This window comes from Centrocercus urophasianus, unplaced genomic scaffold (genome assembly GCF_019232065.1).
Source record: "Centrocercus urophasianus isolate 14NV4802_14NV808 unplaced genomic scaffold, USGS_Curo_1.0 seq_26, whole genome shotgun sequence".
In the NCBI taxonomy this organism is placed as follows: Eukaryota; Metazoa; Chordata; class Aves; order Galliformes; family Phasianidae; genus Centrocercus; species Centrocercus urophasianus.
In genome coordinates, this window is record NW_024884822.1 from 2,188,012 (window position 1) to 2,204,847 (window position 16,836).

Here is a 16,836-nt window from a genome sequence, read left to right on the forward strand (position 1 = left end):
CTTTTGTAACTAGTATGTACATGAAGAAAGAGTTGTTTATAATCCTTATTTATAAAGTTAAATCAAATTTAATTAGATTAGATTCTAATGGAAGTTGTAATTGTTCTCTCTGAGAACCAGAGTATTTCTAAAATTGCTTTTGGTCATAATTTTCTTTTTAGCTCCATTTCATTTAAGGTTGCATGGTGCCACTGATAGATACCAATAGATTCCAGGATATCGTGCTGGGCTTGGTGGAGGAAACCAGACAGTCAGATTTCTTCTGCTTTTGACGGCAATCAAAATAAATACAATTTATTAATTTGAAAACCACCTTAATGCAAAATCGAGCTTGTAGGAAATTATGTCTTGCAGGAGAGTGAAGTTAAATATCAGTAAATGCAAAAGTACTACTTTTTCAAATTGCTACTCTTATTTGGGTCATGAAGCATTGTCATGAATCTAGATTAATTTTGTTTGCTTATGGTAGGAGAAGAACTGAATTTCTGTAATACTGAAATACTTCTGGGAATTACTCTTTGTAGGTGACTATAAAGAAATAACATGCTGGCTTGGAATGCTTTTTTGATAACTGAAGAAGCAGATTTCTTTTATGCTTGATAATCTGTAAGGATCTGTTGGACTTTTCTAATTGATTTTCTTTCCAACATAGCTTTAAAGAGTTAAGTTCACAGTAGCAATTGTTGAAGAGAACTCTGGAGTATTGAGCATATGCTGGGCTAAAGCTGTTTCGCATGGTTTCAGGATTAGGCTTTTATTTAAGTTGTTTAATTGTTGCACTGATCTTTTCAAAATGAATTAACTCATGGTTTTTTCTTCATTTACAAAGCTACCTTATTAACAGTAAGGGGGATGAGTTTCAAATTCTAATTACAGGCCACTTTTCCAATTCCTAGACCTATATTGCAGGGAAGAGTTCTGTCATGACTGATTCATTTCACACTTCTTAGTAGAGGTAGGGAGACTAAATAAATACATAAATAAATAATTATATACACATTTCTTAATTTTCCAAAATTGAGCACTGCCTGATGCTGCAGAAAACAGCTTGTTCAGGTTATACCTTGTCTGTGACAGTCAGTACCCTAACTACCAAGTTTCAGTTTAATGAAATTATCAGATTTAATTCAGATAAATTTAGCTAAATTATGAAATGAATTATGAAAAAAAGTCTGGGAGTCAGACCTGCTATCAGGAACCAGAAATGATAAATACTAAAGCACTCTCTTAATGTGTTGCTTTTCTGTAGAGCTTGCTCTCCTACCAGATGAACGTAATGCATCTTGTGAAACCAGAAGTTAGGAAATATGATACCTTTAATAGCATCTGCTTGAGTATGTGATGTTGGAAAGTCTCTCTCTCTTTCCTTTTCTTTCTTTCTTTCTTTTTTTTTATTTGAACTCTTTAACTTGGCCTGTTAAACACACTCTCTCTGCTTCTCTTTTAAGATTGCCTGTCATTAAAATATTTCCTAAATGAATGTAGTACGAAAGGGAGGCCTGGAAACTCACAACTTTTTGTCGGTGTTTTAGCTTAAATCATCTTTAAGACAGAACTATAAATCTGATATATATATATTCTTTTATTTTATTTTTTTGCTATGACTCAGTAGGCTTAGGAAAATGAACTGTGGAAAATTTGGCATAACTTATAAAGGCTGAATTGCAACATTTTAGGTAGTATTAAAGCTATTTTGTTTAGTATTGTCAAAATTGCAAAATGTTAATGAAGAAAGTATGATGGTTGAATTAAAAAGGAATTGGCTTTTTTCCATTTAATTTCTTTCAAATAACAAATAAAAATTGCATATATTGCTTCAATTCTGGAATAACATTCGTTTTTGATCTATTGAAATGGATGCAAAAAGCAACCATTAAGTTTTTTTTGAAACAAAGCAGCTGCATTGAGTCTGACTTTAAAACAGGAGCAATTTTGATATATGGTATTTTGCCAGGAACAAAAGTTTTAATTCAAAGTAACAGTTGAATTATATTGTTCCCACACTCCTCTGTGGAAGTGATTGAAAGGGCACAGAGCATAACCTCAGGTGGATATTATTTTAGATTGGCATAGTTCCACATGTGTGGATATTGAAACGAATTCATCAGCATTAATGAAGTAAATGAGCAGTTTTGTTTGTGAAATGTGTTGTATGGCTCTGCATAACAGTAAGCATGTTTTGAATAAAATATCTCTACAGTTGTTCACTACTGCTCTCCCAGACACCATAATGATGTCTCTCCACTAACTGGGGTCTCATTGTTTATAACGTGTTCTAATTTTTTTAAATGGGAGATTAATACTTAGAATCATAGAATCACCAAGGTTGGAAAAGACCTAAAAGATCACCCAGTCCAACCGTTCACCTATTCCCAATAGCTCCTACTAAACCATGTCCCTCAACACAACATCCAGCCTTTCCTTGAACACCCCCAGGGTCGGTGACTCCACCACCTCCCTGGGCATCCATTCCAGTGCCTGACCACCCTTTCTGAAAAGTAATACTTCCTCATGTCCAGCCTGAATCTCCCCTGCCGTAGCTTGAAGCCATTCCCCCTGGTCCTATCACTAATGACACGAGAGAAGAGGCCGACCCCCAGCTCACTACAACCTCCCTTCAGGAAGTTATAGAGAGCAATGAGGTCTCCCCTGAGCCTCCTCTTCTCCAGGCTGAACATTCCCAGCTCCTTCAGCCTCTCCTCATATGGCCTGTGTTCCAGACCCCTCACCAGCTTTGTTGCCCTCCTTTGAACACGTTCCAGGGCCTCAATATCTTTCTTGCAGTGAGGGGCCCAAAACTGGACACAGTACTCGAGGTGCGGCCTCACCAGTGCTGACTTACAATATAGATGGAGCATCTAAAGGTGTGACCTAAGTAACAGAAGGCAAGATGTTGTAAGAAATCATATATTTCTTAGTGAAGTCTGGCAGTGTTGGTTCAAGGAAGCACATAGTGCACGGTATGGCAAAAGAACAGAGAAATTGTGTGTGGAAGATAGAAGTCACTGCTTGCACTGACTCTTCTTTAGTTTTACAGAGGAAAGCTGAAGAATAAGCAGTGGTTGCTTATTGCTTGTTTTGGTTTCTTCTACCATTGCCTCGTATAGAAATGTGTTGGTTTTTTGTGTAAGTTGTTCTTTTGAGTTCTAAGATTCAGAATTATTGACAATATCCACTGGTGCTCAGCACATTGGAAAACCAGGAATGCTTTATTCCAGGTAATTTCAATAGTTTTGCTCTAAAACACACAGGTGATGTAGCTGACCATAAAATGTTTGTCAGTTAATATACAATATTAATAGATTTAATTGGTCCAAACATCTTACTGTCTTTTATTTATTCTGATGGTGTTGGATGTCAAACAAACTGACAGTGCTTTTGTGCAGTGCAGTATCAATTCAGACGATCTATAATACTTCTAGACGTTACGTGCTATTGCAGGCTTATATGTCTGAGGTGCTTGAATGACCTCAGAATGTCTCCTCCATGGCTTGTTAGCAGCTTTTCTAGCTGTCAGCTTTTATTTGGCTCCAGAGTGCTGCTTTAGAAAAGGTATGACAAAGTAACATTGACTGATAGACTTTGCAGCGCAGACATATGCATCTGTCCAATAAGCATTTAAGTTATGGAGATACTTTTGTAAAACTTGAAGTGCCAGCGGTAAATTTGGCATCTGCCCCCCTTGTCAGTAATTATTTTAGAGCATCACTTGTTGGGGTACAGAAGGCTTCAGATTCTAATTCTTTTTAAACTTGTTCCATTCTGCAGTTCTTTCCTAGTAGTGAAGTGAAAAAGGTCTGACTTTGATCTTTTCTGGTTTTGTTTCTGCGGTTTTGAAGTAGTGTGCATATGCCCATACAAACGTAGTTTGTACTGACAATGAATTATACCCAAATTTATTTTGAATTTTGACATTTTGGCTATATGCTGTGATGTTAACGTGTGTAAAATGTGAAGATAAAATTATTACAAAATTTCGTATGCAAAGAGGAGCAAGAGGAAAGAGGCACACTGGTGGGCCTAAAAGATGAACTGAAATTTCTTTCAGAGCCAGATGTCACGCGTTTATGTGAAAAACGATGCACGATCTAAGACACCAGCTGATCCTGACTTTTCCATAGCCAACTGCCAGAAATTGTCATGTAGCTGTATTATCTTCAAAAGGCTGGACTTTGGCTGATGGCTGGTTCTTTCTACTCAAATCAGTGTCTTTAGGCTAGCATAAAAGATCTCAACATCTGAAAACACTAAAACCATGTTTTTGTTGTTTAAAGGAGTGGGGAAAATGTATAAGCACAGCCAAATCAAATCTTTTCAATGTTAGGAAAATTAATTAGCTTAAAAAAAAACCAAATGCGCAAAAACTAGAACCAAATTTTAACCCTAGCATATATGTATATGATTTTGGTTTTGTATGTGCTAAGACCAAGGTCAGAATGGCAATTGTATTTGACCTTTAGCAGAAGAGAAACCACTGTGTTTTGGATCTCTGTAAGCTGCTTCCTAAATGCTTGATTAACGGTACTGAAGTCAGTTTATTTGGTGTAGTACTGTCAAATTTGTATTAGCGACCAAAGATGCTAAGGAGAAGAATTGTAATAAGATGCTTCACAATCTGGATTTAATATATTGAGATTGAGTAGGCTTTAAATAAATCATGTAATACAAAAAGCATCTTCCATAATTAACAGGAAGAGTGGAAGTTTGCTAAGTGCTTCAGAGCAGGCAAAACAATAAAGGCATTGGACAGTTCTCTGCTGTTGTAAACAAAAGCTTATTGCAAATCTTTGGCAGTGCAGACAAATCTATGGTGTTTATACAAGGTTTGCAGTGTGTGCAGTTTAGAAGAATTTCTGGAATTGCACACATGATGCTTTTTTCATTTGTGAAGCCATATGGATTTGTAAATATGAAAGACAGTTTGCATGTAACCTTTCAGAAGGAAGCTTTGTTTTCTGTCTGCATTTCCCTATGACGTTTTGGATAACATATCCAGTTTGAGATCGGTAATCATGAAATGTTTATCTGGAAATGCAGGAGATTGAAATTGAAGTCAAATGGATTTAGAGCTGTGAGCTGATATTTCATCAATTTCATTATTTACATATTTCCTTCTCAAACTGAAGTGTGTAAGTTGGGTTGTGCTTGGTTTGCTACCAAACTACTGAGGCGCATGATGTGCTCCAGGAGTGCAAAACATCACCCTCCTTTCTGTGCCCTGCTCTTGGGACTGCTCTTCACACAGGATCTTTTAGCTTCAGATGGGGACAGAAATGGTAATCCAGGTCAGCTGAGGCATCTTGAAAGTTGCCTTCTTTGCATTTGGGAGGAATGGTATTTCATTCCTGTCATCCATGTGTAATAACTAAGATTTCCCCCGACTTTTAAAGAAGTGTGTACAAGTGTCAAAACCTGCATTTATCTTTCATACTGAGAGGAATTATTGCTGCAACAGTGCATCATCAGTAGGGTGAGATGAACCTATACTATCTAATGTTGCGTGTCAACAAAGTAAACTTCTGTAAATGGCAGGAATCGGTTTCTAAGACCAGTTGTAAGCTTAGCAACTCTTTGATAGAGCTGAGAAAGAATAAATAAAATGATATTCAGTTTTTGGCATCTTCAGACATGATGTTCTCCTGATTTGAAGAATAGCTAGCTCTTGTGTTTTATGTTGCCTGAATCTTTGAGCTGGTAATATGCAGCTCCTGGTGCCGTTGGCCTCCTGACTTGCAAGTTCAAGCCATATTTTTTGATATTTGTTCACGTTTTTGCCCTTAACATCTGAAAAATTGTCTGGGTTGAGAGGGGAGGGAAATCTACAACAGACATCTGAAAAGGCACTTTTTAATCTTGCATTTTCAAGAGAAGTCTACTGTTATCCCAGATGCACTCCAGTAAATGACTGTTGACACTGAGAATTCCAGTGTGACGAGGTAGAATGTTTGGGTGCAGTATCTGAAGAGGTGTTACTGGTCTTCTTCTTTGATGCAACTGACACAGTTGTGGAGGATGGAGCACGCTGTACTGCAGGATCTTCCTAGGACAGAGTCACTGCCATTCTTGGTTACTCACCAGTATTTAGTATTTGGCCTGAAGTTTTCTTTCCAGACAATCCCTCTGAAAATACATGGGAAAATGACAGATTTATTTCTGTCTGATTTAACGTGCATAGGTGAAGTGTTAATACCGGTTTTGAGAATTGAATTGTAGTGTTGTTTTTTTTCTTTGATAGTGGGTCTTCCAAGTGGCCAAGATGTAGTTTTTACCACTTAGGTGGTGACAACATTACTCTATCTGCATGATGGTTGGTCCTTGATTAGCAATAAGGTATCAACAGATACTTACATACCAGCTTTGTAAGTTCAGAAAGTACTTTAAGTACATTAAGCTTTTGCACAGAGTTCCGTAATTTGATCCTGCTTCAGAACCCTAAGGCTAGAGGAAGGAAAAGTCTCCACAGTATCATTAGTGCTGTTTACAGGTATGCACATGCTGTTTCTACAGATTACAGGAAATTGTACTCCCTGTCTCTGCCTTTTGTCTTTATCTTGGAGAAGTGCTTTCCCGCAGTGACGTAATAAGAGTTGCATTGGAGTTCCTGTTTAGCTTTGGTGGCAGAAGCAAAGCAAAAGTTCTCAGTGTTTAATGTTCACCTGAAATAAAATATAGTCCCTGAATATGTCATAACTATGTGCAAGTTCATCAGGAATGTGCTGCATCTTCGCGTGGCACTGTGCAGCTCTTTGAGTGTCTGTTGGTGTGCTGCCTTGCATTTCTTTTTGGGGCCTGGTTTCATACAGGTTTTACTGGTCTTTGTTGTTACCTTTTTCTCATTATTTGTCCATGTTTATGGCACCACACCATGTTAGTCTGCATGCTACAATCTCCTACCTTGTCCCATCTTTTCATGTGGACCAAAAAGAGTGATTTGTTGTTCCTCATTGTGTGATTTGCAGTAAGCAAGAGCTCTTCTGCATTTTCAGTCTGTAGCTAAGTCACATTCTGTCTTTCCCAATACTTTCCTTTCTTGAAAGTGGAAAGAATTGTCTCTGTGCTTGTGGGATGAGTAATACCTTCACTTTAAAAATGAAATGATTGTGACTCATTTTTATCAGTTTTCTAAGCCACAGATATAATTTCCAGAGAGACAAAACTTTTTAGAATGGCTTGATTAGGACCAAGACTTCCAGACTTGTCCCTTCTCCCTTTTAGAGAACTCGTATGAATTTGCCACTCAGTGCTGTTAGATGTATCAGTGAAAACAACCTGCATGGTAAAGATCAAGTCAGCTAGCAGAGTTGCTGAGGTCTAGTCCTGCATCTCCATCATGCTTATCTAGTCTTCCAAAAAACTGTTTCATGGACAGGCTTAATCCTCACTGAGGACCTTGTGAAGTTGAGGGACTCTGGAATGATGTAGTAGTTGCCATTCAGAGTTGATCAATGGGGAAAAATGGGGAAAACCTCCCAAAGTGTTAAAACTTGTAAAGAATGAAGTTCACAGATGTCCAGCAGAAGACTGGCTGGGTTTGTGAAGCAAGACCGATCTGTTGAGGTATCATAAAAATGCAACACCTTTATCAGCTAAGTGTAGCTGAAAAAAGCTGAAAGCAAAGCTAGTAGAAGAGTATCATGCATGCCTTTGTAGTTTATGCCTCTGCATACATCCGCATGTTGCTACTGCTGGAAACAAGATACTGATCTCGATGGGCTACGAGTCTCACTCAGCCAAGCTGTTACGTTATTGGTGTTTTTTGTTTTTCATCTGATGCAAGAATCTGAACTGCTGGTCATCTTTTTCAGACTGTATTTTGCTTGTACTGAACTAGCTGCCTAGGACTGAGGAATTAGGAATGCCTTCTCTTTCAGAGGACAGGTTTGAGACATTTCAGGAAGTTTTACTTTTTTTTCCACGTCTAGAGCAGGAGGTATTTAACATCTGCCTCTCACCGCCTCACTAAGAAGCTCATTTTAGAAATCTGACTTGAAAGGAATGCTGTCAAATCACCTGTAAGGAAATCCTGTTTCCTATAAGACTGACTTAGCAAAAACATGGGCAAAGCTGGTAGCTTTCCTGAGAAATGTGGTAGTCCAAAAAAATTGTTCTTGTTGCAAAGGAATGTTATAAAATTTTCGCTTATTTACGTTTCCATGTCGAGTCAAGCTTCTCACAACAGTTAAAAACTGAAGAAAATGCTCAAGTGTGGTCTATATAATGCAGATTCTCAGAATAGTAATAACAATGTTTTCTGTTATTTATACTGTTTACAAGCACTATTTTTCTACTGTATAATCAATAGATATTAAGATGTTATAATCACATTATAATCAAGAGAGTTAGGCAAAGTAGATAGCAATAATAAAAAGAAAATCAGTGGAAGAGCTTACCCTTCGGCTGGGCTCACCACAAAACACCAAAAGAGGTGATCTCCAGAAGAGATCCTTCCTCTCTGGTAGCCAGCTCTTAAATAGGTCCAGGAGGGGTGGAACCTGGCTCCACCCCTTCCGGCAGCACAGGTGAATTGCCTTCACCTGTGCTCCTCTGGCTGACTCAAGGCTCACCTCAGGTGATCAATCAGAGGTCCAGGCCGTGACTCAGCAGTTCCCATACATCTACTAATATAGAATGGTACTGTACGGAAATAGTCAACTTTCACATATTGGTTGAGTAGTAAGTGCACATCCCAAAACAGGAATACTTTGAGCTTTTTGAAACGCCGTATTATTTTGGAAGTCCCATATACATTGATTTTCCCGTTGAATTTTGATGCTTTCATATTTAGCACAACTTCTAATTTTAGCTTTTTGTTGAAAATCCTCAGCTTTTAGTGGTGTCCAGCAACACGTAATGTTGATTAGCATAGCTCTAGTCTGTTAAAGCGTTCTATTAAGTAGTAGTTAGCTCCCTTAAATGGTAGCACAATTTCTTGCCACAGTCTTGAAAAGTGATTAAAGTTTTATAAAAACTCCTTGATTTTCTTCAGTAGATATAGCACAGAGATGAGTTACTGCTAAAACTTTGAAAGTAAACGAGCTATTTTTCGGGGGCAAAATTGAAGATGTTTTTTGGGTGACTGGTAAAATCCTAAGAATATATTAGGCTTGAGAATAAAACTTGATGTGTATAATTGTAGAACAGTGAGCACGCTGTATATGCGCTTCTGTTGTGTCCATGTTTTCAGAGACATGGTGGTTCAGAAGTAAACACAGATCTCTAGTGTAGGAAGGCTGTACTGGGGGGAAAAATACAACAACAACCTAATAGGTTTGAAGCAATTTGTAGAAGCTAAACCTTGTCTACATTCTGCTTATACCAGAAGTCAGTGTCCTGCTCATTGTCCTAATACAGCTGGCAGCATTTATATTTCAAAGACTTTATGTAGTTTCAGCCACATTCTGAAAAGATTGGATAATTCTAAGAAATGTCACTGGGAAACTATAAAATGTTAAGAAAAGCTTAATCATGAAAAAACTGTTTGAGGCTTTTCTGGAGGCATACTTTGTTGATGTTGTACACTGGAAAAAACACAGCATTTCTTAGCCATGTAAAGTACTCTGAGCATGGTGTTACCTCCGGGATAAGAGACATCTGGATTTTGATGCTTTTACATTTTTTCTTCAAGCACAGAACTTACATTAGCTTTTCTTGAAATTAGATCAAGCATTGGAATTTGTAGTTGTTTTTTTGCACAAATGAACTGTGTTTGTGATAGATGCAGGTTGTGTTTGGAAATAATGGAGGTTTCTCATGGTCATTTGAGAGAAGCAAAAATTGTCTTGTCCTTTTGTATTCTGCCATTAAAAATATGGCAGGATGTCATTTTGCCGTAATATCTTGTGATTTTTGTTCTTGAAGTCCTAGGGCTGAGTAAGTAGTTGCAGATGAATTCAGGAAAGAAGGCCAACATCAACGTGGTAAAACTTGCTCTGTAACTACTGACAGTAGGTTTAATACTATGTGCGTCCTGGCACATGAGAAATACATCTTTCTTACAAATGGTATTTTTTAAATATGGTAGCATTCCCTTTTCTTTAATAGACTATTCAATGAATAAGGTAGATATCTCTGAAATGAGAAATTGTATGAGAGACCATTTATCTTCATTTGAAGAAGTATAAATTTGCTGGGTTTTTTGGTGTTTTTTTTTCCTTTTGATTGGGTGCATACAGTTGAGAAAATTACAGTGCCCATTTACTACATTCGGTGGAGTCCTAGAGGGCACTAATATCCTCAAATTTCAGGTTACTATGTCTGTTTGTAGCATGTAATTACAATTACATATTACTCAGCCACTGCTGGCAGGCAAACTTGTTGTTATTGCTGATCCAAGGGTGAACCTTTCCTTTCTTTTGTAAACATTTAAAAAATAATAATAAATTTAAAAAGGCACCTCTTCTCTTGAGGAAACTATTAGCAGCTCTCTCAACAGGTCTGCACAGGAGGAATCCAAATACAGGAAAAGTGCAAGAGAGGCAAAGGACTGCCAGCAAGAACGCAGGATGCATGCTTCAGTGAATTGGGTTTGGTTTGCATTAGTACTTCTGGCCAGGTCTGCACAGCAACAAGATTTATTTTAACAATATGATAATAAACAAGCCTGGTTTCATCAAAAACATTTTCATAGTAGATCACTGACCTATAAGAACTCATGCAAAAGCAAATTTGGGTCTCATTTATGTGTGTAAGGGGTTCTGTAACCACAGAATTCTTAAGCTTCTGAAAGAATGGTTACAAAGCAAATGGAATAATGACACTCCATTACAATGTGACCATAATTTGCTTGGAATAGCTGATTAGCATTTAATGTTACATCAGAAGTTTTAAACATTAAAACTTCTGTGGCTTGTTTGTTTGATTTTAGCACTTTTTTTTTAATATCTGATGAAGATTTATAGGGGTATTTGCTTAAGCAAAACACTTGCAGATTTAGAATTCATTTCTTCAGAGGCTGTAGGAAATACTTCAAGGTTTGTGTTGCTGTTGGGTAAGAACTGCTTTGTCAGTGGTCTGGAATAATTTGGATGAGCTTTGTTTAGCTTAAATAATTTTATCAAAAGGGTGGTGCTTTTGTGAGGTTTCTCATATTTGAATGATTGTACTGCATGTGGTCTTAGAAATTCCATGAATTTCATGCTGTCAAGCACAGCAGCCTTTAAATAACCGCATTTCTGAGTAATGATGATTTCAAAGTACTTAACATCTCTCTTCCCTCTCCCTCCCCCTCCCTTTGGAAAAGTATGTATATGAATATGTAGGTCCTGCAGCCTTTCTGTCATTGGTCATAATGGCAGAATATCTGACATTGGTCATAAGAATATACCCTTTTCCTCTGGCCCAGTTCCAAGTTATCCATATCCACTTAGCTGGAGCTCAACTCAAGCTGCAGCCTTCCATATAGAATAGAACTAACTAATTCGTATTGCCTTATAGCTAACTCTAGCATTACATTTCCAGTTGTTTAGAAATGATCTCCAGTTATTTCTTTTTTTTTTCCTCAGGGTGTTATGATTTGAGAATCGCATGGAAAAAAGAGATTTCTAGGGTTCTTACATGTGCTCTGTCCATTTGATTTCTCTTCAGTCATTCTTAATGGGATAGGTGTGATGCAGAGTATTAGGCACATGAGATAAATACAAACTATAGGTACTGAGGTATGTCAGGAAAAGCTGACCCCTGCAATTGATAACTTGTTGGGAAGACGATAATGAATCGGAGGTAATTATCAGAGAAAGTGAGTGTTTTTAGATTAGAGTCTCTGTTACAACTGTGGATTTTTGTGGCCAGTTACCCCTTACGGCTTAATAGTGATGAAAATATCATTTGAAAATCTTCAGATAAGTCGTTCCCATAGGCTTGTGATAAAGCACTTGAATTTATGTTGAATATGCAGCATGTTCTTCGTTCCACTTAATTATTTCCCTGTCTTCATTCTGTTAGCTTTGGAAGATGCATCCTTTGTTAAGCATCCAGTTTAATTTCAGGCAAAAGATGATTATGGTTGCCTTCGTATTTTAATAGTTCTGCTTGGCATATAGCCCCAGGGAGGAAGGAGCAACACGTTGCCACAGAAGCATTCTTTACTATATATGGAGAGGCGTGGTGAGCCGGGCTGGTATCGAGTTCTTAAGCAGATAAATAGGAATACTGTTCTGTTCCTTCTGGTAAAAATTGCAACGGTAGTTCCATTTGCAAGTTTAGCTAATTATTCACAGGTATTTCTGACTTCTGGAAATGGTTAGTTTGATTAATATGAGCTTTTAAGCCTCGTTAATAGGGGTAACACAGCTTGGAGATGTGCACACTAGAATTTGCATTTTGCTTTCTTCATAGAGTTCCAGTGCTGGGCTGGAGAGATTATTCATTAGTGTAGGATAACATCTTCACCATGTCTATCTTACTGACTTTACAAAATCTGTTTGAATATAAACAGTGTTGAACATCTAGGGATATTACAATAGATTCTATAGGTTTCTTGGATAAAGTCCAATTATTCTCACATAGGCTTTGGAACAATAATTAGAAAGTAACTACTTTTTTTCCACTTAGTGTTAGAGTTTTGAAGATATAAAAATTCGAAGATTTTGTGTGAACTCCCAATTTTTTTTTTTTAAGATTTGAAATAAGAGGGCATGACCATTACATTTAAAGCACTGCAGAAACTGAGAAATGGCTATCTTCTGCAATATCTTGTGCAGTGTCTCTGTGTTTCAAAGTGACCAAGCCTTTTTGCATTTATTTGAATGACAGTTAAAAGAAAATGTGAAATGTTACATGTCAGGGTCTGGGACAGTCAGGTATGAGCTGCCACCCTGAATGCATGTAGTTGGGTTTTATAAATGCATGCTGCTGAGGTAAGGGATTGTCTGTTAGCTGACATCTGCTGCTTCTGTGTTTATGGGCTTGCCTATTGGATTGGCACTGCAATCAATAAACATTCTCTGTTAGTAAGATTCTCTGTTCCTCCTTCAGTTAGTTTGGTGCTAACCCTTATGCCCCTTTGTCAGTGATGCAGAGAGCTGACCTCAGGCCTTAATGCATGTATGAATGATATTGGATCTTTTTTGTTTAATCGTGTTGTCTTTGGGAAAATGTTTAAATTTAAAACCTGTTCCTCATACTTATTTTCGCTTGTTAACAATTTGTTCCTGGACAAAGGAAACCTGCGTATAATGTTCACACAATAGCTTTATCATTCATCTTGTAACATATTTTTCCACATAGAAAGATCTTGTAAGAAAAGTAAGGATTCTTATATGGAGAACTGAAAACTCGAGTTACCAGTTTGTACACTGCTTCTTCCTGCAAAGAGAAATGCAGTCTGCTTCTGATAGAGGATGGATAATCTTTTTCAGTCTAATGAAAAGTTACTAGTGGAGCTCATTGCTTTTGACAGCCTTGAAAATGTGAACCAGGACCACCCAGTCTGCTGTGTTTGTAATAAGGAATCTCAAAGTTGTAACTGTTGTAAACAGTTTTCTTTCTAAAAAACATAATCTTAGCAACATGCAGTGCTGAGTTTCACAGTTCTTGGAAAAGCTTCTGTACTACCATCTCATGTAAACAAAATTCGTGTATTTAAAACCATGATCCTGTAAAATTGCAGTGGACTTCCTCGTAGTAACCTTATTGAAATTCCATTTTAAATCATCTGGCTTTATTTCCCTGTTTGTTAATATAAAGAGATGCTGAGCAAAAGTAATGGATAAAGTTGACTTTCGTGTGTGTGTGTGTGTGTGTGTGTGTGTGGATGCAGTGTCTTACAAAAATAAGTATTAGAAAACAAGTGAAGAAGTTACATTAATGACAGCAACATATTTCTTGATGATGGCAGGGTTTTCTGATGAAACCAGTGAATGAAATTGGCTGTGCTCTTACTTCACTGTTTCCTAAGTCAGTATACTTTAAAAAAGAAAACTTAGAAACTTCTTAGAATTCAATAACTGCCGTCTTTCTGCCTGAGTCTGCTGTTATGTGTTATTTCATTTTTATTGCTTCTTGGTTACACCCAAGCTTGTGATGTAACCGCTTCTCTCCTAAAGGAAGTCTTAGAAATTGCTTCAACTACATCATTTTCCCCGAGGCTCTTCTCCAAGGACAATGCTATAGAGCTCTTTATAACAAAGGAGGAAAAAAAAACAGCTTGTTTATTGCCAAATGAGACCCAGATGCTTTGAGTGTGAAACAGAATAAATGACCAAATTGGAGAGTGAGCCCAATGTTACTTGGGTAATTACTGAGTGTTAAAAGCTGGGCTGCTCCATTAAAACTAGCCCTTTAAAAAATTTAAAAGCAGAGTACCTCTGACTTTAAAGAATGAGCTGAATATTATGTAGTAATAAGAATACAGATCTCGAATCAAGTTTGAAAGGTGTTGAACTTGCAAAGGAATAGAGTACCACTAATATCTTGACAAACATGTAATGCTTTGATTTTGCAGTAAAGCTCGGTAGAGAAGCAGATGTGTAATCCAGAGGTTAGTAGATATCGTCGTGTGTTTTCCAACGGTAAAAGCTAGCTAATTATTAAATATTAAAAAGAAAACACACAAAAAAACCCCAGGTGGTTATTGTAATCTAAAAACCTAAGTAACTACAAGGCCCAATAGCTGAGCTGACAGTTTATATCATTCTCTCTGAACTTTCTGAAATCTTCCATTAGCTATTCAGGCTTTGAGAACAAAAAGATATTGAGCAAGTAAGTGACAAACAACAGCATGATCATTGAAATGGGATTCTTCTTTGTAATTTGTAATAGACAACAATGTAATTTCAATTCTTTTTGAACAAAAAACTGAAATGATCGACTGAGAAGGATAAGTTTTTATGAGTGGCTGATTAAAATAGTCATTTTATGTAGATTTATATGATGTAGAAAACTGTTTCCCATGTCTGAACAGCTACAGACCTATGAAGTTGATGACTCTTATCTTGCTATATATAGTTGTATTTATGTATTGAACTTTTTATTTTCCACTCCTACTGATCATGCTTTAATTTAGATCAGCTGTAGCTCCTGTTTGCTTTCATTGTGAATGGAACTCCGTGAGACAGCATTCTCTGATCTAGAACCGACCCTTCCTATTGTGAAAATACAAGAGATCCAGCTAAGTCCATATTCTGGAGGAAGTATCCCCTCCAAGAAAACATGACCACTGATTTGAAAGCAATTTTAAAATTCTCTTATCAAAATTGAGATATTTCTATTCCTATAGAACTTGTCTGAAAAATAAAATAAAAAAAAAGGAAATAAACATGAAAACCCATATAGTTGTAGATTTTTTCCCCTTTTATTTCTCTGTGATAAACTTCAAACTACTGCTAGGTTGGCAGCATTCTCTCTTTCTAACCTCCACTGGCTGTTTCTTTTTAACAGTCAGGGGGATCTTAATAGTTAAGTTTCTCCTCTCCCAGCTTCAGACAGAGAAAGAAATATTATTAGCCTGGTTGGAGCCAGGAAGGTAGGAATTTCACAGTTAATAACTTCTCCATTGTTGTTTTAAGAGCCCTTGATAGTCAGTGATTGACGTTGACCTTGTAGTTGCCTTTGTTTCCCTCCTCCCCTTGCCTTCAGGACATGGGACCCCCCAGATGGGTGAGGGGCTGAGGGAGGAAGGGGAATACCTGGCACTTGTTGAGATCTGCTCTGAAAGTTACGCCTCCTATTTTGTTATGTCTGTCCACAATGTCAAAGGCAGGTGTTGGTGGGATGGCAGTAGAGTTTGAACCTCCCACCAGTATTCCATTACATTTTGTTGCTGTGCAACAGATGGCAGCAGAGGGGCAGTCTGATGAAATGGCGTCTAACATGGAAGTGCTTATGAAGCAAAGGCATGGAATTGGATTCCTCCTTGTGGAAAAAATGGCTCCCACTGACTTTGATTGACAGTGAACATTTATGGAGATCAAAAGTGGATGAGAGTACAGTGAGGTGGTGGATGGTGCGTTTCAGCAGTGGCAACAGAAATGTGAAAGATATTGCAGATGGCCATGCACAGTGTCGCGTCATGAAGTTAATATCGTGATCAGCTCATCCGTGCAAATTGTTGGATTGTGACCTGGGAACTGTGTATGGAGCTGAATATCAGCTTCGGTGCCTTGGAAATGGAGGCAGTGTTGGAATATCATCAAGTTTGTTCTAGGTGGGTCCCATAATTGCATACCAAAGAAGATAGTGAACACTGTATACAAGTTTGTTAGAACCTACTGAACCAATATGAGGCTGAAGATCCAGTTTCCTGGATCACGTTATTATCGGTAACAAGATGTGGCATAACCACTATGATCTGCAGTCAACATGGCAGTCCGTGGGTTGGTCCCATGTGAATTCTCCATCAAAGATAAAGTTCAATATGCAGGAAGAGTGATTTGGCTGTCTTTTGGGATAGAGGGGCAGTGATCCTTCTGGACTTTCTGGAACTCAAGCAAACCATCAGTTTTGACCACTACATCACAATGCTGACTAAGCTGAAGTCTTGAGCTTCCAGAGTCAAGTCAAAGAAGAGAGTCTTTCTCTTGTAAGGCAATAATGCCAGTCGCCAAAGCATTTTGAAGACTGAGGGGCACATTGCCAGTCTTGGCTGGAGTGAACCGCATCCACTGTATAGTCTGGATTTGGTGCCTTCTGACTTTTCTTTTCTTTGGGCTGCTCAAAGATGAACTGAGAGGGCCACATTTTCCTAGCAATAATGATGTGAAACCTCTTCTGGTGCAAATTTTTATGATCATAGCATTTGATCATAAATGCACTCTTTATGGTCTTTCATTTGCAGACTCTCATTAATGGAGAAAGTCTGTAGCTGATGGTGGTGACTGTTGAAAAACAGGGCTTTGTAGC

The 16,836-nt window shown here is 37.7% G+C and overlaps 1 protein-coding gene across 2 annotated transcripts in view; it reads left to right on the forward strand.

Annotated features, from left to right (window-relative positions):
- SLIT3 (slit guidance ligand 3) overlaps window positions 1-16,836 on the forward strand; it is a 472,881-nt gene that overhangs the window by 31,360 nt on the left and 424,685 nt on the right. The window lies entirely within an intron of this gene.